We start from the raw sequence: 26269 nt of genomic DNA, 5'->3' as shown, positions 1-26269 counted from the left end.
ATGCAGGAAAGCAGCGGGCGGGATGGCGAGCTTGTCCTGCTGCTCCAACAGAAGCTACCTTAAGAGCCGGTACGATGCGGTCAATTGGTGAAGTTCGTCAGGAGTACTGCATTAAAAAAACGAGTGTGTTGTCGTGGCAGTTGGTGATCAAAGAAATAAAACAAAATAAAATCAATAAATAATAATGTCATAGACTTAAAGTCATACCTTTGAAGTCATAATGCATTGCAAGTGTTATTAGGGAATGTTGTGCTGTGTTTTCAAGCGCTTCAATGTGCTGCTCTGCAAGGTTTGGAGACAGCGGGTGCGTTCACGGAGATCAAGAGCAAACGGAGATCAAGAGCAGCCGCCGCAGGGGAGGGATACCAAGGTAAATAGGTTACCTATTTACCATGGTATCTCTCCCCTGGGTGCGTTGTGTTTTGGTGAGCATTAATGCAGGAAAGCAGCGGGCGGGATGGCGAGCTTGTCCTGCTGCTCCAACACAAGCTAGCTTAAGAGCAGGTACCATGCGTGCAATGGGTGAAGTTCGTCAGGAGTACTGCATAAAAAAACGAGTGTGTTGTCGTGGCAGTTGGTGATCAAAGAAATAAAACAAAATAAAATCAATAAATAATAATGTCATAGACTTAAAGTCATACCTTTGAAGTCATAATGCATTGCAAGTGTTATTAGGGAATGTTGTGCTGTGTTTTCAAGCGCTTCAATGTGCTGCTCTGCAAGGTTTGGAGACAGCGGGTGCGTTCACGGAGATCAAGAGCAGCCGGCGCAAAACACAAGGCACCCAGGGGAGAGATACCATGGTAAATAGGTTACATATTTACCTATTTTTGTTTCGGCGAACGGTTTTGGTGAGCAATAATGCAGGAAAGCAGCGGGCGGGATGGCGAGCTTGTCCTGCTGCTCCAACAGAAGCTAGCTTAAGAGCCGGTACGATGCGGTCAATTGGTGAAGTTCGTCAGGAGTACTGCATAAAAAAACGAGTGTGTTGTCGTGGCAGTTGGTGATCAAAGAAATAAAACAAAATAAAATCAATAAATAATAATGTCATAGACTTAAAGTCATACCTTTGAAGTCATAATGCATTGCAAGTGTTATTAGGGAATGTTGTGCTGTGTTTTCAAGCGCTTCAATGTGACAGCGGGTGCGTTCACGGAGATCAAGAGCAAACGGAGATCAAGAGCAGCCGCCGCAGGGGAGGGATACCATGGTAAATAGGTTACCTATTTACCATGGTATCTCTCCCCTGGGTGCGTTGTGTTTTGGTGAGCATTAATGCAGGAAAGCAGCGGGCGGGATGGCGAGCTTGTCCTGCTGCTCCAACACAAGCTAGCTTAAGAGCAGGTACCATGCGTGCAATGGGTGAAGTTCGTCAGGAGTACTGCATAAAAAAACGAGTGTGTTGTCGTGGCAGTTGGTGATCAAAGAAATAAAACAAAATAAAATCAATAAATAATAATGTCATAGACTTAAAGTCATACCTTTGAAGTCATAATGCATTGCAAGTGTTATTAGGGAATGTTGTGCTGTGTTTTCAAGCGCTTCAATGTGCTGCTCTGCAAGGTTTGGAGACAGCGGGTGCGTTCACGGAGATCAAGAGCAGCCGGCGCAAAACACAAGGCACCCAGGGGAGAGATACCATGGTAAATAGGTTACATATTTACCTATTTTTGTTTCGGCGAACGGTTTTGGTGAGCAATAATGCAGGAAAGCAGCGGGCGGGATGGCGAGCTTGTCCTGCTGCTCCAACAGAAGCTAGCTTAAGAGCCGGTACGATGCGGTCAATTGGTGAAGTTCGTCAGGAGTACTCCATAAAAAAACGAGTGTGTTGTCGTGGCAGTTGGTGATCAAAGAAATAAAACAAAATAAAATCAATAAATAATAATGTCATAGACTTAAAGTCATACCTTTGAAGTCATAATGCATTGCAAGTGTTATTAGGGAATGTTGTGCTGTGTTTTCAAGCGCTTCAATGTGACAGCGGGTGCGTTCACGGAGATCAAGAGCAGCCGGAGATCAAGAGCAGCCGCCGCAGGGGAGGGATACCATGGTAAATAGGTTACCTATTTACCATGGTATCTCTCCCCTGGGTGCGTTGTGTTTTGGTGAGCAATAATGCAGGAAAGCAGCGGGCGGGATGGCGAGCTTGTCCTGCTGCTCAAACACAAGCTAGCTTAAGAGCCGGTACGATGCGAGCAATGGGTGAAGTTCGTCAGGAGTACTGCATAAAAAAACGAGTGTGTTGTCGTGGCAGTTGGTGATCAAAGAAATAAAACAAAATAAAATCAATAAATAATAATTTCATAGACTTAAAGCCATACCTTTGAAGTCATAATGCATTGCAAGTGTTATTAGGGAATGTTGTGCTGTGTTTTCAAGCGCTTCAATGTGCTGCTCTGCAAGGTTTGGAGACAGCGGGTGCGTTCACGGAGATCAAGAGCAGTCGGCGCAAAACACAAGGCACCCAGGGGAGAGATACCATGGTAAATAGGTTACATATTTACCTATTTTTGTTTCGGCGAACGGTTTTGGTGAGCAATAATGCAGGAAAGCAGCGGGCGGGATGGCGAGCTTGTCCTGCTGCTCCAACAGAAGCTACCTTAAGAGCCGGTACGATGCGGTCAATTGGTGAAGTTCGTCAGGAGTACTGCATTAAAAAAACGAGTGTGTTGTCGTGGCAGTTGGTGATCAAAGAAATAAAACAAAATAAAATCAATAAATAATAATGTCATAGACTTAAAGTCATACCTTTGAAGTCATAATGCATTGCAAGTGTTATTAGGGAATGTTGTGCTGTGTTTTCAAGAGCTTCAATGTGCTGCTCTGCAAGGTTTGGAGACAGCGGGTGCGTTCACGGAGATCAAGAGCAGCCGGAGATCAAGAGCAGCCGCCGCAGGGGAGGGATACCATGGTAAATAGGTTACCTATTTACCATGGTATATCTCCCCTGGGTGCGTTGTGTTTTGGTGAGCATTAATGCAGGAAAGCAGCGGGCGGGATGGCGAGCTTGTCCTGCTGCTCCAACACAAGCTAGCTTAAGAGCAGGTACCATGCGTGCAATGGGTGAAGTTCGTCAGGAGTACTGCATAAAAAAACGAGTGTGTTGTCGTGGCAGTTGGTGATCAAAGAAATAAAACAAAATAAAATCAATAAATAATAATGTCATAGACTTAAAGTCATACCTTTGAAGTCATAATGCATTGCAAGTGTTATTAGGGAATGTTGTGCTGTGTTTTCAAGCGCTTCAATGTGCTGCTCTGCAAGGTTTGGAGACAGCGGGTGCGTTCACGGAGATCAAGAGCAGCCGGCGCAAAACACAAGGCACCCAGTTGAGAGATACCATGGTAAATAGGTTACATATTTACCTATTTTTGTTTCGGCGAACGGTTTTGGTGAGCAATAATGCAGGAAAGCAGCGGGCGGGATGGCGAGCTTGTCCTGCTGCTCCAACAGAAGCTAGCTTAAGAGCCGGTACGATGCGGTCAATTGGTGAAGTTCGTCAGGAGTACTGCATAAAAAAACGAGTGTGTTGTCGTGGCAGTTGGTGATCAAAGAAATAAAACAAAATAAAATCAATAAATAATAATTTCATAGACTTAAAGCCATACCTTTGAAGTCATAATGCATTGCAAGTGTTATTAGGGAATGTTGTGCTGTGTTTTCAAGCGCTTCAATGTGCTGCTCTGCAAGGTTTGGAGACAGCGGGTGCGTTCACGGAGATCAAGAGCAGTCGGCGCAAAACACAAGGCACCCAGGGGAGAGATACCATGGTAAATAGGTTACATATTTACCTATTTTTGTTTCGGCGAACGGTTTTGGTGAGCAATAATGCAGGAAAGCAGCGGGCGGGATGGCGAGCTTGTCCTGCTGCTCCAACAGAAGCTACCTTAAGAGCCGGTACGATGCGGTCAATTGGTGAAGTTCGTCAGGAGTACTGCATTAAAAAAACGAGTGTGTTGTCGTGGCAGTTGGTGATCAAAGAAATAAAACAAAATAAAATCAATAAATAATAATGTCATAGACTTAAAGTCATACCTTTGAAGTCATAATGCATTGCAAGTGTTATTAGGGAATGTTGTGCTGTGTTTTCAAGAGCTTCAATGTGCTGCTCTGCAAGGTTTGGAGACAGCGGGTGCGTTCACGGAGATCAAGAGCAGCCGGAGATCAAGAGCAGCCGCCGCAGGGGAGGGATACCATGGTAAATAGGTTACCTATTTACCATGGTATATCTCCCCTGGGTGCGTTGTGTTTTGGTGAGCATTAATGCAGGAAAGCAGCGGGCGGGATGGCGAGCTTGTCCTGCTGCTCCAACACAAGCTAGCTTAAGAGCAGGTACCATGCGTGCAATGGGTGAAGTTCGTCAGGAGTACTGCATAAAAAAACGAGTGTGTTGTCGTGGCAGTTGGTGATCAAAGAAATAAAACAAAATAAAATCAATAAATAATAATGTCATAGACTTAAAGTCATACCTTTGAAGTCATAATGCATTGCAAGTGTTATTAGGGAATGTTGTGCTGTGTTTTCAAGCGCTTCAATGTGCTGCTCTGCAAGGTTTGGAGACAGCGGGTGCGTTCACGGAGATCAAGAGCAGCCGGCGCAAAACACAAGGCACCCAGGGGAGAGATACCATGGTAAATAGGTTACATATTTACCTATTTTTGTTTCGGCGAACGGTTTTGGTGAGCAATAATGCAGGAAAGCAGCGGGCGGGATGGCGAGCTTGTCCTGCTGCTCCAACAGAAGCTAGCTTAAGAGCCGGTACGATGCGGTCAATTGGTGAAGTTCGTCAGGAGTACTGCATAAAAAAAACGAGTGTGTTGTCGTGGCAGTTGGTGATCAAAGAAATAAAACAAAATAAAATCAATAAATAATAATGTCATAGACTTAAAGTCATACCTTTGAAGTCATAATGCATTGCAAGTGTTATTAGGGAATGTTGTGCTGTGTTTTCAAGCGCTTCAATGTGACAGCGGGTGCGTTCACGGAGATCAAGAGCAAACGGAGATCAAGAGCAGCCGCCGCAGGGGAGGGATACCATGGTAAATAGGTTACCTATTTACCATGGTATCTCTCCCCTGGGTGCGTTGTGTTTTGGTGAGCATTAATGCAGGAAAGCAGCGGGCGGGATGGCGAGCTTGTCCTGCTGCTCCAACACAAGCTAGCTTAAGAGCCGGTACGATGCGTGCAATGGGTGAAGTTCGTCAGGAGTACTGCATTAAAAAACGAGTGTGTTGTCGTGGCAGTTGGTGATCAAAGAAATAAAACAAAATATAATCAATAAATAATAATGTCATAGACTTAAAGTCATACCTTTGAAGTCATAATGCATTGCAAGTGTTATTAGGGAATGTTGTGCTGTGTTTTCAAGCGCTTCAATGTGCTGCTCTGCAAGGTTTGGAGACAGCGGGTGCGTTCACGGAGGCACCCGCCGCAGGGGAGGGATACCATGGTAAATAGGTTACCTATTTACCATGGTATCTCTCCCCTGGGTGCGTTGTGTTTTGGTGAGCATTAATGCAGGAAAGCAGCGGGCGGGATGGCGAGCTTGTCCTGCTGCTCCAACACAAGCTAGCTTAAGAGCCGGTACGATGCGTGCAATGGGTGAAGTTCGTCAGGAGTACTGCATAAAAAAACGAGTGTGTTGTCGTGGCAGTTGGTGATCAAAGAAATAAAACAAAATATAATCAATAAATAATAATGTCATAGACTTAAAGTCATACCATTGAAGTCATAATGCATTGCAAGTGTTATTAGGGAATGTTGTGCTGTGTTTTCAAGCGCTTCAATGTGCTGCTCTGCAAGGTTTGGAGACAGCGGGTGCGTTCACGGAGATCAAGAGCAAACGGAGATCAAGAGCAGCCGCCGCAGGGGAGGGATACCATGGTAAATAGGTTACCTATTTACCATGGTATCTCCCCCCTGGGTGCGTTGTGTTTTGGTGAGCATTAATGCAGGAAAGCAGCGGGCGGGATGGCGAGCTTGTCCTGCTGCTCCAACACAAGCTAGCTTAAGAGCAGGTACCATGCGTGCAATGGGTGAAGTTCGTCAGGAGTACTGCATAAAAAAACGAGTGTGTTGTCGTGGCAGTTGGTGATCAAAGAAATAAAACAAAATAAAATCAATAAATAATAATGTCATAGACTTAAAGTCATACCTTTGAAGTCATAATGCATTGCAAGTGTTATTAGGGAATGTTGTGCTGTGTTTTCAAGCGCTTCAATGTGCTGCTCTGCAAGGTTTGGAGACAGCGGGTGCGTTCACGGAGATCAAGAGCAGCCGGCGCAAAACACAAGGCACCCAGGGGAGAGATACCATGGTAAATAGGTTACATATTTACCTATTTTTGTTTCGGCGAACGGTTTTGGTGAGCAATAATGCAGGAAAGCAGCGGGCGGGATGGCGAGCTTGTCCTGCTGCTCCAACAGAAGCTAGCTTAAGAGCCGGTACGATGCGGTCAATTGGTGAAGTTCGTCAGGAGTACTGCATAAAAAAACGAGTGTGTTGTCGTGGCAGTTGGTGATCAAAGAAATAAAACAAAATAAAATCAATAAATAATAATGTCATAGACTTAAAGTCATACCTTTGAAGTCATAATGCATTGCAAGTGTTATTAGGGAATGTTGTGCTGTGTTTTCAAGCGCTTCAATGTGACAGCGGGTGCGTTCACGGAGATCAAGAGCAAACGGAGATCAAGAGCAGCCGCCGCAGGGGAGGGATACCATGGTAAATAGGTTACCTATTTACCATGGTATCTCTCCCCTGGGTGCGTTGTGTTTTGGTGAGCATTAATGCAGGAAAGCAGCGGGCGGGATGGCGAGCTTGTCCTGCTGCTCCAACACAAGCTAGCTTAAGAGCCGGTATGATGCGTGCAATGGGTGAAGTTCGTCAGGAGTACTGCATAAAAAAACGAGTGTGTTGTCGTGGCAGTTGTTGATCAAAGAAATAAAACAAAATATAATCAATAAATAATAATGTCATAGACTTAAAGTCATACCTTTGAAGTCATAATGCATTGCAAGTGTTATTAGGGAATGTTGTGCTGTGTTTTCAAGCGCTTCAATGTGCTGCTCTGCAAGGTTTGGAGACAGCGGGTGCGTTCACGGAGATCAAGAGCAAACGGAGATCAAGAGCAGCCGCCGCAGGGGAGGGATACCATGGTAAATAGGTTACCTATTTACCATGGTATCTCCCCCCTGGGTGCGTTGTGTTTTGGTGAGCATTAATGCAGGAAAGCAGCGGGCGGGATGGCGAGCTTGTCCTGCTGCTCCAACACAAGCTAGCTTAAGAGCAGGTACCATGCGTGCAATGGGTGAAGTTCGTCAGGAGTACTGCATAAAAAAACGAGTGTGTTGTCGTGGCAGTTGGTGATCAAAGAAATAAAACAAAATAAAATCAATAAATAATAATGTCATAGACTTAAAGTCATACCTTTGAAGTCATAATGCATTGCAAGTGTTATTAGGGAATGTTGTGCTGTGTTTTCAAGCGCTTCAATGTGCTGCTCTGCAAGGTTTGGAGACAGCGGGTGCGTTCACGGAGATCAAGAGCAGCCGGCGCAAAACACAAGGCACCCAGGGGAGAGATACCATGGTAAATAGGTTACATATTTACCTATTTTTGTTTCGGCGAACGGTTTTGGTGAGCAATAATGCAGGAAAGCAGCGGGCGGGATGGCGAGCTTGTCCTGCTGCTCCAACAGAAGCTAGCTTAAGAGCCGGTACGATGCGGTCAATTGGTGAAGTTCGTCAGGAGTACTGCATAAAAAAAACGAGTGTGTTGTCGTGGCAGTTGGTGATCAAAGAAATAAAACAAAATAAAATCAATAAATAATAATGTCATAGACTTAAAGTCATACCTTTGAAGTCATAATGCATTGCAAGTGTTATTAGGGAATGTTGTGCTGTGTTTTCAAGCGCTTCAATGTGACAGCGGGTGCGTTCACGGAGATCAAGAGCAAACGGAGATCAAGAGCAGCCGCCGCAGGGGAGGGATACCATGGTAAATAGGTTACCTATTTACCATGGTATCTCTCCCCTGGGTGCGTTGTGTTTTGGTGAGCATTAATGCAGGAAAGCAGCGGGCGGGATGGCGAGCTTGTCCTGCTGCTCCAACACAAGCTAGCTTAAGAGCCGGTACGATGCGTGCAATGGGTGAAGTTCGTCAGGAGTACTGCATAAAAAAACGAGTGTGTTGTCGTGGCAGTTGGTGATCAAAGAAATAAAACAAAATATAATCAATAAATAATAATGTCATAGACTTAAAGTCATACCTTTGAAGTCATAATGCATTGCAAGTGTTATTAGGGAATGTTGTGCTGTGTTTTCAAGCGCTTCAATGTGCTGCTCTGCAAGGTTTGGAGACAGCGGGTGCGTTCACTGAGATCAAGAGCAAACGGAGATCAAGAGCAGCCGCCGCAGGGGAGGGATACCATGGTAAATAGGTTACCTATTTACCATGGTATCTCCCCCCTGGGTGCGTTGTGTTTTGGTGAGCATTAATGCAGGAAAGCAGCGGGCGGGATGGCGAGCTTGTCCTGCTGCTCCAACACAAGCTAGCTTAAGAGCAGGTACCATGCGTGCAATGGGTGAAGTTCGTCAGGAGTACTGCATAAAAAAACGAGTGTGTTGTCGTGGCAGTTGGTGATCAAAGAAATAAAACAAAATAAAATCAATAAATAATAATGTCATAGACTTAAAGTCATACCTTTGAAGTCATAATGCATTGCAAGTGTTATTAGGGAATGTTGTGCTGTGTTTTCAAGCGCTTCAATGTGCTGCTCTGCAAGGTTTGGAGACAGCGGGTGCGTTCACGGAGATCAAGAGCAGCCGGCGCAAAACACAAGGCACCCAGGGGAGAGATACCATGGTAAATAGGTTACATATTTACCTATTTTTGTTTCGGCGAACGGTTTTGGTGAGCAATAATGCAGGAAAGCAGCGGGCGGGATGGCGAGCTTGTCCTGCTGCTCCAACAGAAGCTAGCTTAAGAGCCGGTACGATGCGGTCAATTGGTGAAGTTCGTCAGGAGTACTGCATAAAAAAACGAGTGTGTTGTCGTGGCAGTTGGTGATCAAAGAAATAAAACAAAATAAAATCAATAAATAATAATGTCATAGACTTAAAGTCATACCTTTGAAGTCATAATGCATTGCAAGTGTTATTAGGGAATGTTGTGCTGTGTTTTCAAGCGCTTCAATGTGCTGCTCTGCAAGGTTTGGAGACAGCGGGTGCGTTCACGGAGATCAAGAGCAAACGGAGATCAAGAGCAGCCGCCGCAGGGGAGGGATACCATGGTAAATAGGTTACCTATTTACCATGGTATCTCTCCCCTGGGTGCGTTGTGTTTTGGTGAGCATTAATGCAGGAAAGCAGCGGGCGGGATGGCGAGCTTGTCCTGCTGCTCCAACACAAGCTAGCTTAAGAGCCGGTACGATGCGGGCAATGGGTGAAGTTCATCAGGAGTACTGCATAAAAAAACGAGTGTGTTGTCGTGGCAGTTGGTGATCAAAGAAATAAAACAAAATAAAATCAATAAATAATAATGTCATAGACTTAAAGCCATACCTTTGAAGTCATAATGCATTGCAAGTGTTATTAGGGAATGTTGTGCTGTGTTTTCAAGCGCTTCAATGTGCTGCTCTGCAAGGTTTGGAGACAGCGGGTGCGTTCACGGAGATCAAGAGCAGCCGGCGCAAAACACAAGGCACCCAGGGGAGAGATACCATGGTAAATAGGTTACCTATTTACCTATTTTTTTTTCGGCGAACGGTTTTGGTGAGCAGTAATGCAAGAAAACAGCGGGCGGGATGGCGAGCTTGTCCTGCTGCTCCAACACAAGCTACCTTAAGAGCCGGTACGATGCGGTCAATTGGTGAAGTTCGTCAGGAGTACTGCATAAAAAAACGAGTGTGTTGTCGTGGCAGTTGGTGATCAAAGAAATAAAACAAAATAAAATCAATAAATAATAATGTCATAGACTTAAAGTCATACCTTTGAAGTCATAATGCATTGCAAGTGTTATTAGGGAATGTTGTGCTGTGTTTTCAAGCGCTTCAATGTGACAGCGGGTGCGTTCACGGAGATCAAGAGCAAACGGAGATCAAGAGCAGCCGCCGCAGGGGAGGGATACCATGGTAAATAGGTTACCTATTTACCATGGTATCTCTCCCCTGGGTGCGTTGTGTTTTGGTGAGCATTAATGCAGGAAAGCAGCGGGCGGGATGGCGAGCTTGTCCTGCTGCTCCAACAGAAGCTAGCTTAAGAGCCGGTACGATGCGGTCAATTGGTGAAGTTCGTCAGGAGTACTGCATAAAAAAACGAGTGTGTTGTCGTGGCAGTTGGTGATCAAAGAAATAAAACAAAATAAAATCAATAAATAATAATGTCATAGACTTAAAGTCATACCTTTGAAGTCATAATGCATTGCAAGTGTTATTAGGGAATGTTGTGCTGTGTTTTCAAGCGCTTCAATGTGCTGCTCTGCAAGGTTTGGAGACAGCGGGTGCGTTCACGGAGATCAAGAGCAAACGGAGATCAAGAGCAGCCGCCGCAGGGGAGGGATACCATGGTAAATAGGTTACCTATTTACCATGGTATCTCTCCCCTGGGTGCGTTGTGTTTTGGTGAGCATTAATGCAGGAAAGCAGCGGGCGGGATGGCGAGCTTGTCCTGCTGCTCCAACACAAGCTAGCTTAAGAGGCAGTACGATGCGGGCAATGGGTGAAGTTCATCAGGAGTACTGCATAAAAAAACGAGTGTGTTGTCGTGGCAGTTGGTGATCAAAGAAATAAAACAAAATAAAATCAATAAATAATAATGTCATAGACTTAAAGCCATACCTTTGAAGTCATAATGCATTGCAAGTGTTATTAGGGAATGTTGTGCTGTGTTTTCAAGCGCTTCAATGTGCTGCTCTGCAAGGTTTGGAGACAGCGGGTGCGTTCACGGAGATCAAGAGCAGCCGGCGCAAAACACAAGGCACCCAGGGGAGAGATACCATGGTAAATAGGTTACCTATTTACCTATTTTTGTTTCGGCGAACGGTTTTGGTGAGCAGTAATGCAAGAAAACAGCGGGCGGGATGGCGAGCTTGTCCTGCTGCTCCAACACAAGCTACCTTAAGAGCCGGTACGATGCGGTCAATTGGTGAAGTTCGTCAGGAGTACTGCATAAAAAAACGAGTGTGTTGTCGTGGCAGTTGGTGATCAAAGAAATAAAACAAAATAAAATCAATAAATAATAATATCATAGACTTAAAGTCATACCTTTGAAGTCATAATGCATTGCAAGTGTTATTAGGGAATGTTGTGCTGTGTTTTCAAGCGCTTCAATGTGACAGCGGGTGCGTTCACGGAGATCAAGAGCAGCCGGAGATCAAGAGCAGCCGCCGCAGGGGAGGGATACCATGGTAAATAGGTTACCTATTTACCATGGTATCTCTCCCCTGGGTGCGTTGTGTTTTGGTGAGCATTAATGCAGGAAAGCAGCGGGCGGGATGGCGAGCTTGTCCTGCTGCTCCAACACAAGCTAGCTTAAGAGCCGGTACGATGCGGGCAATGGGTGAAGTTCGTCAGGAGTACTGCATAAAAAAACGAGTGTGTTGTCGTGGCAGTTGGTGATCAAAGAAATAAAACAAAATAAAATCAATAAATAATAATGTCATAGACTTAAAGCCATACCTTTGAAGTCATAATGCATTGCAAGTGTTATTAGGGAATGTTGTGCTGTGTTTTCAAGCGCTTCAATGTGCTGCTCTGCAAGGTTTGGAGACAGCGGGTGCGTTCACGGAGATCAAGAGCAGCCGGCGCAAAACACAAGGCACCCAGGGGAGAGATACCATGGTAAATAGGTTACATATTTACCTATTTTTGTTTCGGCGAACGGTTTTGGTGAGCAATAATGCAGGAAAGCAGCGGGCGGGATGGCGAGCTTGTCCTTCTGCTCCAACAGAAGCTAGCTTAAGAGCCGGTACGATGCGGTCAATTGGTGAAGTTCGTCAGGAGTACTGCATAAAAAAAACGAGTGTGTTGTCGTGGCAGTTGGTGATCAAAGAAATAAAACAAAATAAAATCAATAAATAATAATGTCATAGACTTAAAGTCATACCTTTGAAGTCATAATGCATTGCAAGTGTTATTAGGGAATGTTGTGCTGTGTTTTCAAGCGCTTCAATGTGACAGCGGGTGCGTTCACGGAGATCAAGAGCCAACGGAGATCAAGAGCAGCCGCCGCAGGGGAGGGATACCATGGTAAATAGGTTACCTATTTACCATGGTATCTCTCCCCTGGGTGCGTTGTGTTTTGGTGAGCATTAAAGCAGGAAAGCAGCGGGCGGGATGGCGAGCTTGTCCTGCTGCTCCAACACAAGCTAGCTTAAGAGCCGGTACGATGCGTGCAATGGGTGAAGTTCGTCAGGAGTACTGCATAAAAAAACGAGTGTGTTGTCGTGGCAGTTGGTGATCAAAGAAATAAAACAAAATAAAATCAATAAATAATAATGTCATAGACTTAAAGTCATACCTTTGAAGTCATAATGCATTGCAAGTGTTATTAGGGAATGTTGTGCTGTGTTTTCAAGCGCTTCAATGTGCTGCTCTGCAAGGTTTGGAGACAGCGGGTGCGTTCACGAAGATCAAGAGCAGCCGGCGCAAAACACAAGGCACCCAGGGGAGAGATACCATGGTAAATAGGTTACCTATTTACCTATTTTTGTTTCGGCGAACGGTTTTGGTGAGCAGTAATGCAAGAAAGCAGCGGGCGGGATGGCGAGCTTGTCCTGCTGCTCCAACACAAGCTACCTTAAGAGCCGGTACGATGCGGTCAATTGGTGAAGTTCGTCAGGAGTACTGCATAAAAAAACGAGTGTGTTGTCGTGGCAGTTGGTGATCAAAGAAATAAAACAAAATAAAATCAATAAATAATAATGTCATAGACTTAAAGTCATACCTTTGAAGTCGTAATGCATTGCAAGTGTTATTAGGGAATGTTGTGCTGTGTTTTCAAGCGCTTCAATGTGCTGCTCTGCAAGGTTTGGAGACAGCGGGTGCGTTCACGGAGATCAAGAGCAGTCGGCGCAAAACACAAGGCACCCAGGGGAGAGATACCATGGTAAATAGGTTACATATTTACCTATTTTTGTTTCGGCGAACGGTTTTGGTGAGCAATAATGCAGGAAAGCAGCGGGCGGGATGGCGAGCTTCTCCTGCTGCTCCAACAGAAGCTACCTTAAGAGCCGGTACGATGCGGGCAATTGGTGAAGTTCGTCAGGAGTACTGCATAAAAAAACGAGTGTGTTGTCGTGGCAGTTGGTGATCAAAGAAATAAAACAAAATAAAATCAATAAATAATAATGTCATAGACTTAAAGTCATACCTTTGAAGTCATAATGCATTGCAAGTGTTATTAGGGAATGTTGTGCTGTGTTTTCAAGCGCTTCAATGTGCTGCTCTGCAAGGTTTGGAGACAGCGGGTGCGTTCACGGAGATCAAGAGCAGCCGGCGCAAAACACAAGGCACCCAGGGGAGAGATACCATGGTAAATAGGTTACATATTTACCTATTTTTGTTTCGGCGAACGGTTTTGGTGAGCAATAATGCAGGAAAGCAGCGGGCGGGATGGCGAGCTTGTCCTGCTGCTCCAACAGAAGCTAGCTTAAGAGCCGGTACGATGCGGTCAATTGGTGAAGTTCGTCAGGAGTACTGCATAAAAAAAAACGAGTGTGTTGTCGTGGCAGTTGGTGATCAAAGAAATAAAACAAAATAAAATCAATAAATAATAATGTCATAGACTTAAAGTCATACCTTTGAAGTCATAATGCATTGCAAGTGTTATTAGGGAATGTTGTGCTGTGTTTTCAAGCGCTTCAATGTGACAGCGGGTGCGTTCACGGAGATCAAGAGCAAACGGAGATCAAGAGCAGCCGCCGCAGGGGAGGGATACCATGGTAAATAGGTTACCTATTTACCATGGTATCTCTCCCCTGGGTGCGTTGTGTTTTGGTGAGCATTAATGCAGGAAAGCAGCGGGCGGGATGGCGAGCTTGTCCTGCTGCTCCAACACAAGCTAGCTTAAGAGCCGGTACGATGCGTGCAATGGGTGAAGTTCGTCAGGAGTACTGCATAAAAAAACGAGTGTGTTGTCGTGGCAGTTGGTGATCAAAGAAATAAAACAAAATAAAATCAATAAATAATAATGTCATAGACTTAAAGTCATACCTTTGAAGTCATAATGCATTGCAAGTGTTATTAGGGAATGTTGTGCTGTGTTTTCAAGCGCTTCAATGTGACAGCGGGTGCGTTCACGGAGATCAAGAGCCAACGGAGATCAAGAGCAGCCGCCGCAGGGGAGGGATACCATGGTAAATAGGTTACCTATTTACCATGGTATCTCTCCCCTGGGTGCGTTGTGTTTTGGTGAGCATTAATGCAGGAAAGCAGCGGGCGGGATGGCGAGCTTGTCCTGCTGCTCCAACACAAGCTAGCTTAAGAGCCGGTACGATGCGTGCAATGGGTGAAGTTCGTCAGGAGTACTGCATAAAAAAACGAGTGTGTTGTCGTGGCAGTTGGTGATCAAAGAAATAAAACAAAATAAAATCAATAAATAATAATGTCATAGACTTAAAGTCATACCTTTGAAGTCATAATGCATTGCAAGTGTTATTAGGGAATGTTGTGCTGTGTTTTCAAGCGCTTCAATGTGCTGCTCTGCAAGGTTTGGAGACAGCGGGTGCGTTCACGAAGATCAAGAGCAGCCGGCGCAAAACACAAGGCACCCAGGGGAGAGATACCATGGTAAATAGGTTACCTATTTACCTATTTTTGTTTCGGCGAACGGTTTTGGTGAGCAGTAATGCAAGAAAGCAGCGGGCGGGATGGCGAGCTTGTCCTGCTGCTCCAACACAAGCTACCTTAAGAGCCGGTACGATGCGGTCAATTGGTGAAGTTCGTCAGGAGTACTGCATAAAAAAACGAGTGTGTTGTCGTGGCAGTTGGTGATCAAAGAAATAAAACAAAATAAAATCAATAAATAATAATGTCATAGACTTAAAGTCATACCTTTGAAGTCGTAATGCATTGCAAGTGTTATTAGGGAATGTTGTGCTGTGTTTACAAGCGCTTCAATGTGCTGCTCTGCAAGGTTTGGAGACAGCGGGTGCGTTCACGGAGATCAAGAGCAGTCGGCGCAAAACACAAGGCACCCAGGGGAGAGATACCATGGTAAATAGGTTACATATTTACCTATTTTTGTTTCGGCGAACGGTTTTGGTGAGCAATAATGCAGGAAAGCAGCGGGCGGGATGGCGAGCTTCTCCTGCTGCTCCAACAGAAGCTACCTTAAGAGCCGGTACGATGCGGGCAATTGGTGAAGTTCGTCAGGAGTACTGCATAAAAAAACGAGTGTGTTGTCGTGGCAGTTGGTGATCAAAGAAATAAAACAAAATAAAATCAATAAATAATAATGTCATAGACTTAAAGTCATACCTTTGAAGTCATAATGCATTGCAAGTGTTATTAGGGAATGTTGTGCTGTGTTTTCAAGCGCTTCAATGTGCTGCTCTGCAAGGTTTGGAGACAGCGGGTGCGTTCACGGAGATCAAGAGCAGCCGGCGCAAAACACAAGGCACCCAGGGGAGAGATACCATGGTAAATAGGTTACATATTTACCTATTTTTGTTTCGGCGAACGGTTTTGGTGAGCAATAATGCAGGAAAGCAGCGGGCGGGATGGCGAGCTTGTCCTGCTGCTCCAACACAAGCTAGCTTAAGAGCCGGTACGATGCGTGCAATGGGTGAAGTTCGTCAGGAGTACTGCATAAAAAAACGAGTGTGTTGTCGTGGCAGTTGGTGATCAAAGAAATAAAACAAAATAAAATCAATAAATAATAATGTCATAGACTTAAAGTCATACCTTTGAAGTCATAATGCATTGCAAGTGTTATTAGGGAATGTTGTGCTGTGTTTTCAAGCGCTTCAATGTGACAGCGGGTGCGTTCACGGAGATCAAGAGCCAACGGAGATCAAGAGCAGCCGCCGCAGGGGAGGGATACCATGGTAAATAGGTTACCTATTTACCATGGTATCTCTCCCCTGGGTGCGTTGTGTTTTGGTGAGCATTAATGCAGGAAAGCAGCGGGCGGGATGGCGAGCTTGTCCTGCTGCTCCAACACAAGCTAGCTTAAGAGCCGGTACGATGCGTGCAATGGGTGAAGTTCGTCAGGAGTACTGCATAAAAAAACGAGTGTGTTGTCGTGGCAGTTGGTGATCAAAGAAATAAAACAAAATAAAATCAATAAATAATAATGTCATAGACTTAAAGTCATACCTTTGAAGTCATAATGCATTGCAAGTGTTATTAGGGAATGTTGTGCTGTGTTTTCAAGCGCTTCAATGTGCTGCTCTGCAAGGTTTGGAGACAGCGGGTGCGTTCACGAAGATCAAGAGCAGCCGGCGCAAAACACAAGGCACCCAGGGGAGAGATACCATGGTAAATAGGTTACCTATTTACCTATTTTTGTTTCGGCGAACGGTTTTGGTGAGCAGTAATGCAAGAAAGCAGCGGGCGGGATGGCGAGCTTGTCCTGCTGCTCCAACACAAGCTACCTTAAGAGCCGGTACGATGCGGTCAATTGGTGAAGTTCGTCAGGAGTACTGCATAAAAAAACGAGTGTGTTGTCGTGGCAGTTGGTGATCAAAGAAATAAAACAAAATAAAATCAATAAATAATAATGTCATAGACTTAAAGTCATACCTTTGAAGTCGTAATGCATTGCAAGTGTTATTAGGGAATGTTGTGCTGTGTTTTCAAGCGCTTCAATGTGCTGCTCTGCAAGGTTTGGAGACAGCGGGTGCGTTCACGGAGATCAAGAGCAGTCGGCGCAAAACACAAGGCACCCAGGGGAGAGATACCATGGTAAATAGGTTACATATTTACCTATTTTTGTTTCGGCGAACGGTTTTGGTGAGCAATAATGCAGGAAAGCAGCGGGCGGGATGGCGAGCTTCTCCTGCTGCTCAAACAGAAGCTACCTTAAGAGCCGGTACGATGCGGGCAATTGGTGAAGTTCGTCAGGAGTACTGCATAAAAAAACGAGTGTGTTGTCGTGGCAGTTGGTGATCAAAGAAATAAAACAAAATAAAATCAATAAATAATAATGTCATAGACTTAAAGTCATACCTTTGAAGTCATAATGCATTGCAAGTGTTATTAGGGAATGTTGTGCTGTGTTTTCAAGCGCTTCAATGTGCTGCTCTGCAAGGTTTGGAGACAGCGGGTGCGTTCACGGAGATCAAGAGCAGCCGGCGCAAAACACAAGGCACCCAGGGGAGAGATACCATGGTAAATAGGTTACATATTTACCTATTTTTGTTTCGGCGAACGGTTTTGGTGAGCAATAATGCAGGAAAGCAGCGGGCGGGATGGCGAGCTTGTCCTGCTGCTCCAACAGAAGCTAGCTTAAGAGCCGGTACGATGCGGTCAATTGGTGAAGTTCGTCAGGAGTACTGCATAAAAAAAACGAGTGTGTTGTCGTGGCAGTTGGTGATCAAAGAAATAAAACAAAATAAAATCAATAAATAATAATGTCATAGACTTAAAGTCATACCTTTGAAGTCATAATGCATTGCAAGTGTTATTAGGGAATGTTGTGCTGTGTTTTCAAGCGCTTCAATGTGACAGCGGGTGCGTTCACGGAGATCAAGAGCAAACGGCGCAAAACACAAGGCACCCAGGGGAGAGATACCATGGTAAATAGGTTACATATTTACCTATTTTTGTTTCGGCGAACGGTTTTGGTGAGCAATAATGCAGGAAAGCAGCGGGCGGGATGGCGAGCTTGTCCTTCTGCTCCAACAGAAGCTAGCTTAAGTGCCGGTACGATGCGGTCAATTGGTGAAGTTCGTCAGGAGTACTGCATAAAAAAAACGAGTGTGTTGTCATGGCAGTTGGTGATCAAAGAAATAAAACAAAATAAAATCAATAAATAATAATGTCATAGACTTAAAGTCATACCTTTGAAGTCATAATGCATTGCAAGTGTTATTAGGGAATGTTGTGCTGTGTTTTCAAGCGCTTCAATGTGACAGCGGGTGCGTTCACGGAGATCAAGAGCCAACGGAGATCAAGAGCAGCCGCCGCAGGGGAGGGATACCATGGTAAATAGGTTACCTATTTACCATGGTATCTCTCCCCTGGGTGCGTTGTGTTTTGGTGAGCATTAATGCAGGAAAGCAGCGGGCGGGATGGCGAGCTTGTCCTGCTGCTCCAACACAAGCTAGCTTAAGAGCCGGTACGATGCGTGCAATGGGTGAAGTTCGTCAGGAGTACTGCATAAAAAAACGAGTGTGTTGTCGTGGCAGTTGGTGATCAAAGAAATAAAACAAAATAAAATCAATAAATAATAATGTCATAGACTTAAAGTCATACCTTTGAAGTCATAATGCATTGCAAGTGTTATTAGGGAATGTTGTGCTGTGTTTTCAAGCGCTTCAATGTGCTGCTCTGCAAGGTTTGGAGACAGCGGGTGCGTTCACGAAGATCAAGAGCAGCCGGCGCAAAACACAAGGCACCCAGGGGAGAGATACCATGGTAAATAGGTTACCTATTTACCTATTTTTGTTTCGGCGAACGGTTTTGGTGAGCAGTAATGCAAGAAAGCAGCGGGCGGGATGGCGAGCTTGTCCTGCTGCTCCAACACAAGCTACCTTAAGAGCCGGTACGATGCGGTCAATTGGTGAAGTTCGTCAGGAGTACTGCATAAAAAAACGAGTGTGTTGTCGTGGCAGTTGGTGATCAAAGAAATAAAACAAAATAAAATCAATAAATAATAATGTCATAGACTTAAAGTCATACCTTTGAAGTCGTAATGCATTGCAAGTGTTATTAGGGAATGTTGTGCTGTGTTTTCAAGCGCTTCAATGTGCTGCTCTGCAAGGTTTGGAGACAGCGGGTGCGTTCACGGAGATCAAGAGCAGTCGGCGCAAAACACAAGGCACCCAGGGGAGAGATACCATGGTAAATAGGTTACATATTTACCTATTTTTGTTTCGGCGAACGGTTTTGGTGAGCAATAATGCAGGAAAGCAGCGGGCGGGATGGCGAGCTTCTCCTGCTGCTCCAACAGAAGCTACCTTAAGAGCCGGTACGATGCGGGCAATTGGTGAAGTTCATCAGGAGTACTGCATAAAAAAACGAGTGTGTTGTCGTGGCAGTTGGTGATCAAAGAAATAAAACAAAATAAAATCAATAAATAATAATGTCATAGACTTAAAGTCATACCTTTGAAGTCATAATGCATTGCAAGTGTTATTAGGGAATGTTGTGCTGTGTTTTCAAGCGCTTCAATGTGCTGCTCTGCAAGGTTTGGAGACAGCGGGTGCGTTCACGGAGATCAAGAGCAGCCGGCGCAAAACACAAGGCACCCAGGGGAGAGATACCATGGTAAATAGGTTACATATTTACCTATTTTTGTTTCGGCGAACGGTTTTGGTGAGCAATAATGCAGGAAAGCAGCGGGCGGGATGGCGAGCTTGTCCTGCTGCTCCAACAGAAGCTAGCTTAAGAGCCGGTACGATGCGGTCAATTGGTGAAGTTCGTCAGGAGTACTGCATAAAAAAAACGAGTGTGTTGTCGTGGCAGTTGGTGATCAAAGAAATAAAACAAAATAAAATCAATAAATAATAATGTCATAGACTTAAAGTCATACCTTTGAAGTCATAATGCATTGCAAGTGTTATTAGGGAATGTTGTGCTGTGTTTTCAAGCGCTTCAATGTGACAGCGGGTGCGTTCACGGAGATCAAGAGCAAACGGAGATCAAGAGCAGCCGCCGCAGGGGAGGGATACCATGGTAAATAGGTTACCTATTTACCATGGTATCTCTCCCCTGGGTGCGTTGTGTTTTGGTGAGCATTAATGCAGGAAAGCAGCGGGCGGGATGGCGAGCTTGTCCTGCTGCTCCAACACAAGCTAGCTTAAGAGCCGGTACGATGCGTGCAATGGGTGAAGTTCGTCAGGAGTACTGCATAAAAAAACGAGTGTGTTGTCGTGGCAGTTGGTGATCAAAGAAATAAAACAAAATAAAATCAATAAATAATAATGTCATAGACTTAAAGTCATACCTTTGAAGTCATAATGCATTGCAAGTGTTATTAGGGAATGTTGTGCTGTGTTTTCAAGCGCTTCAATGTGACAGCGGGTGCGTTCACGGAGATCAAGAGCCAACGGAGATCAAGAGCAGCCGCCGCAGGGGAGGGATACCATGGTAAATAGGTTACCTATTTACCATGGTATCTCTCCCTGGGTGCGTTGTGTTTTGTTGAGCATTAATGCAGGAAAGCAGCGGGCGGGATGGCGAGCTTGTCCTGCTGCTCCAACACAAGCTAGCTTAAGAGCCGGTACGATGCGTGCAATGGGTGAAGTTCGTCAGGAGTACTGCATAAAAAAACGAGTGTGTTGTCGTGGCAGTTGGTGATCAAAGAAATAAAACAAAATAAAATCAATAAATAATAATGTCATAGACTTAAAGTCATACCTTTGAAGTCATAATGCATTGCAAGTGTTATTAGGGAATGTTGTGCTGTGTTTTCAAGCGCTTCAATGTGCTGCTCTGCAAGGTTTGGAGACAGCGGGTGCGTTCACGGAGATCAAGAGCAGCCGGCGCAAAACACAAGGCACCCAGGGGAGAGATACCATGGTAAATAGGTTACATATTTACCTATTTTTGTTTCGGCGAACGGTTTTGGTGAGCAATAATGCAGGAAAGCAGCGGGCGGGATGGCGAGCTTGTCCTGCTGCTCCAACAGAAGCTAGCTTAAGAGCCGGTACGATGCGGTCAATTGGTGAAGTTCGTCAGGAGTACTGCATAAAAAAAACGAGTGTGTTGTCGTGGCAGTTGGTGATCAAAGAAATAAAACAAAATAAAATCAATAAATAATAATGTCATAGACTTAAAGTCATACCTTTGAAGTCATAATGCATTGCAAGTGTTATTAGGGAATGTTGTGCTGTGTTTTCAAGCGCTTCAATGTGACAGCGGGTGCGTTCACGGAGATCAAGAGCAAACGGAGATCAAGAGCAGCCGCCGCAGGGGAGGGATACCATGGTAAATAGGTTACCTATTTACCATGGTATCTCTCCCCTGGGTGCGTTGTGTTTTGGTGAGCATTAATGCAGGAAAGCAGCGGGCGGGATGGCGAGCTTGTCCTGCTGCTCCAACACAAGCTAGCTTAAGAGCCGGTACGATGCGTGCAATGGGTGAAGTTCGTCAGGAGTACTGCATAAAAAAACGAGTGTGTTGTCGTGGCAGTTGGTGATCAAAGAAATAAAACAAAATAAAATCAATAAATAATAATGTCATAGACTTAAAGTCATACCTTTGAAGTCATAATGCATTGCAAGTGTTATTAGGGAATGTTGTGCTGTGTTTTCAAGCGCTTCAATGTGACAGCGGGTGCGTTCACGGAGATCAAGAGCCAACGGAGATCAAGAGCAGCCGCCGCAGGGGAGGGATACCATGGTAAATAGGTTACCTATTTACCATGGTATCTCTCCCCTGGGTGCGTTGTGTTTTGGTGAGCATTAATGCAGGAAAGCAGCGGGCGGGATGGCGAGCTTGTCCTGCTGCTCCAACACAAGTTAGCTTAAGAGCCGGTACGATGCGTGCAATGGGTGAAGTTCGTCAGGAGTACTGCATAAAAAAACGAGTGTGTTGTCGTGGCAGTTGGTGATCAAAGAAATAAAACAAAATAAAATCAATAAATAATAATGTCATAGACTTAAAGTCATACCTTTGAAGTCATAATGCATTGCAAGTGTTATTAGGGAATGTTGTGCTGTGTTTTCAAGCGCTTCAATGTGCTGCTCTGCAAGGTTTGGAGACAGCGGGTGCGTTCACGAAGATCAAGAGCAGCCGGCGCAAAACACAAGGCACCCAGGGGAGAGATACCATGGTAAATAGGTTACCTATTTACCTATTTTTGTTTCGGCGAACGGTTTTGGTGAGCAGTAATGCAAGAAAGCAGCGGGCGGGATGGCGAGCTTGTCCTGCTGCTCCAACACAAGCTACCTTAAGAGCCGGTACGATGCGGTCAATTGGTGAAGTTCGTCAGGAGTACTGCATAAAAAAACGAGTGTGTTGTCGTGGCAGTTGGTGATCAAAGAAATAAAACAAAATAAAATCAATAAATAATAATGTCATAGACTTAAAGTCATACCTTTGAAGTCGTAATGCATTGCAAGTTTTATTAGGGAATGTTGTGCTGTGTTTTCAAGCGCTTCAATGTGCTGCTCTGCAAGGTTTGGAGACAGCGGGTGCGTTCACGGAGATCAAGAGCAGTCGGCGCAAAACACAAGGCACCCAGGGGAGAGATACCATGGTAAATAGGTTACATATTTACCTATTTTTGTTTCGGCGAACGGTTTTGGTGAGCAATAATGCAGGAAAGCAGCGGGCGGGATGGCGAGCTTCTCCTGCTGCTCCAACAGAAGCTACCTTAAGAGCCGGTACGATGCGGGCAATTGGTGAAGTTCGTCAGGAGTACTGCATAAAAAAACGAGTGTGTTGTCGTGGCAGTTGGTGATCAAAGAAATAAAACAAAATAAAATCAATAAATAATAATGTCATAGACTTAAAGTCATACCTTTGAAGTCATAATGCATTGCAAGTGTTATTAGGGAATGTTGTGCTGTGTTTTCAAGCGCTTCAATGTGCTGCTCTGCAAGGTTTGGAGACAGCGGGTGCGTTCACGGAGATCAAGAGCAGCCGGCGCAAAACACAAGGCACCCAGGGGAGAGATACCATGGTAAATAGGTTACATATTTACCTATTTTTGTTTCGGCGAACGGTTTTGGTGAGCAATAATGCAGGAAAGCAGCGGGCGGGATGGCGAGCTTGTCCTGCTGCTCCAACAGAAGCTAGCTTAAGAGCCGGTACGATGCGGTCAATTGGTGAAGTTCGTCAGGAGTACTGCATAAAAAAAACGAGTGTGTTGTCGTGGCAGTTGGTGATCAAAGAAATAAAACAAAATAAAATCAATAAATAATAATGTCATAGACTTAAAGTCATACCTTTGAAGTCATAATGCATTGCAAGTGTTATTAGGGAATGTTGTGCTGTGTTTTCAAGCGCTTCAATGTGACAGCGGGTGCGTTCACGGAGATCAAGAGCAAACGGAGATCAAGAGCAGCCGCCGCAGGGGAGGGATACCATGGTAAATAGGTTACCTATTTACCATGGTATCTCTCCCCTGGGTGCGTTGTGTTTTGGTGAGCATTAATGCAGGAAAGCAGCGGGCGGGATGGCGAGCTTGTCCTGCTGCTCCAACACAAGCTAGCTTAAGAGCCGGTACGATGCGTGCAATGGGTGAAGTTCGTCAGGAGTACTGCATAAAAAAACGAGTGTGTTGTCGTGGCAGTTGGTGATCAAAGAAATAAAACAAAATAAAATCAATAAATAATAATGTCATAGACTTAAAGTCATACCTTTGAAGTCATAATGCATTGCAAGTGTTATTAGGGAATGTTGTGCTGTGTTTTCAAGCGCTTCAATGTGCTGCTCTGCAAGGTTTGGAGACAGCGGGTGCGTTCACGGAGATCAAGAGCAGCCGGCGCAAAACACAAGGCACCCAGGGGAGAGATACCATGGTAAATAGGTTACCTATTTACCTATTTTTGTTTCGGCGAACGGTTTTGGTGAGCAGTAATGCAAGAAAGCAGCGGGCGGGATGGCGAGCTTGTCCTGCTGCTCCAACACAAGCTACCTTAAGAGCCGGTACGATGCGTTCAATTGGTGAAGTTCGTCAGGAGTACTGCATACAAAAACGAGTGTGTTGTCGTGGCAGTTGGTGATCAAAGAAATAAAACAAAATAAAATCAATAAATAATAATGTCATAGACTTAAAGTCATACCTTTGAAGTCATAATGCATTGCAAGTGTTATTAGGGAATGTTGTGCTGTGTTTTCAAGCGCTTCAATGTGACAGCGGGTGCGTTCACGGAGATCAAGAGCAGCCGGACATCAAGAGCAGCCGCCGCAGGGGAGGGATACCATGGTAAATAGGTTACCTATTTACCATGGTATCTCTCCCCTGGGTGCGTTGTGTTTTGGTGAGCATTAATGCAGGAAAGCAGCGGGCGGGATGGCGAGCTTGTCCTGCTGCTCCAACACAAGCTAGCTTAAGAGCCGGTACGATGCGGGCAATGGGTGAAGTTCGTCAGGAGTACTGCATAAAAAAACGAGTGTGTTGTCGTGGCAGTTGGTGATCAAAGAAATAAAACAAAATAAAATCAATAAATAATAATGTCATAGACTTAAAGCCATACCTTTGAAGTCATAATGCATTGCAAGTGTTATTAGGGAATGTTGTGCTGTGTTTTCAAGCGCTTCAATGTGCTGCTCTGCAAGGTTTGGAGACAGCGGGTGCGTTCACGGAGATCAAGACCAGTCGGCGCAAAACACAAGGCACCCAGGGGAGAGATACCATGGTAAATAGGTTACATATTTACCTATTTTTGTTTCGGCGAACGGTTTTGGTGAGCAATAATGCAGGAAAGCAGCGGGCGGGATGGCGAGCTTGTCCTGCTGCTCCAACACAAGCTAGCTTAAGAGCCGGTACGATGCGGGCAATGGGTGAAGTTCGTCAGGAGTACTGCATAAAAAAACGAGTGTGTTGTCGTGGCAGTTGGTGATCAAAGAAATAAAACAAAATAAAATCAATAAATAATAATGTCATAGACTTAAAGTCATACCTTTGAAGTCATAATGCATTGCAAGTGTTATTAGGGAATGTTGTGCTGTGTTTTCAAGCGCTTCAATGTGCTGCTCTGCAAGGTTTGGAGACAGCGGGTGCGTTCACGGAGATCAAGAGCAGCCGGCGCAAAACACAAGGCACCCAGGGGAGAGATACCATGGTAAATAGGTTACCTATTTACCTATTTTTGTTTCGGCGAACGGTTTGGTTGAGCAGTAATGCAAGAAAGCAGCGGGCGGGATGGCGAGCTTGTCCTGCTGCTCCAACAGAAGCTAGCTTAAGAGCCGGTACGATGCGGTCAATTGGTGAAGTTCGTCAGGAGTACTGCATAAAAAAAACGAGTGTGTTGTCGTGGCAGTTGGTGATCAAAGAAATAAAACAAAATAAAATCAATAAATAATAATGTCATAGACTTAAAGTCATACCTTTGAAGTCATAATGCATTGCAAGTGTTATTAGGGAATGTTGTGCTGTGTTTTCAAGCGCTTCAATGTGACAGCGGGTGCGTTCACGGAGATCAAGAGCCAACGGAGATCAAGAGCAGCCGCCGGAGGGGAGGGATACCATGGTAAATAGGTTACCTATTTACCATGGTATCTCTCCCCTGGGTGCGTTGTGTTTTGGTGAGCATTAATGCAGGAAAGCAGCGGGCGGGATGGCGAGCTTGTCCTGCTGCTCCAACACAAGCTAGCTTAAGAGCCGGTACGATGCGTGCAATGGGTGAAGTTCGTCAGGAGTACTGCATAAAAAAACGAGTGTGTTGTCGTGGCAGTTGGTGATCAAAGAAATAAAACAAAATAAAATCAATAAATAATAATGTCATAGACTTAAAGTCATACCTTTGAAGTCATAATGCATTGCAAGTGTTATTAGGGAATGTTGTGCTGTGTTTTCAAGCGCTTCAATGTGCTGCTCTGCAAGGTTTGGAGACAGCGGGTGCGTTCACGGAGATCAAGAGCAGCCGGCGCAAAACACAAGGCACCCAGGGGAGAGATACCATGGTAAATAGGTTACATATTTACCTATTTTTGTTTCGGCGAACGGTTTTGGTGAGCAATAATGCAGGAAAGCAGCGGGCGGGATGGCGAGCTTGTCCTGCTGCTCCAACAGAAGCTAGCTTAAGAGCCGGTACGATGCGGTCAATTGGTGAAGTTCGTCAGGAGTACTGCATAAAAAAAACGAGTGTGTTGTCGTGGCAGTTGGTGATCAAAGAAATAAAACAAAATAAAATCAATAAATAATAATGTCATAGACTTAAAGTCATACCTTTGAAGTCATAATGCATTGCAAGTGTTATTAGGGAATGTTGTGCTGTGTTTTCAAGCGCTTCAATGTGACAGCGGGTGCGTTCACGGAGATCAAGAGCCAACGGAGATCAAGAGCAGCCGCCGGAGGGGAGGGATACCATGGTAAATAGGTTACCTATTTACCATGGTATCTCTCCCCTGGGTGCGTTGTGTTTTGGTGAGCATTAATGCAGGAAAGCAGCGGGCGGGATGGCGAGCTTGTCCTGCTGCTCCAACACAAGC

The sequence above is a fragment of the Acipenser ruthenus genome, chromosome 7 (genome assembly GCF_902713425.1).
Source record: "Acipenser ruthenus chromosome 7, fAciRut3.2 maternal haplotype, whole genome shotgun sequence".
Lineage (NCBI taxonomy): Eukaryota > Metazoa > Chordata > Actinopteri > Acipenseriformes > Acipenseridae > Acipenser > Acipenser ruthenus.
The sequence above is the reverse complement of the archived record's forward strand: the minus strand, read 5'-3'. Positions refer to the sequence as shown.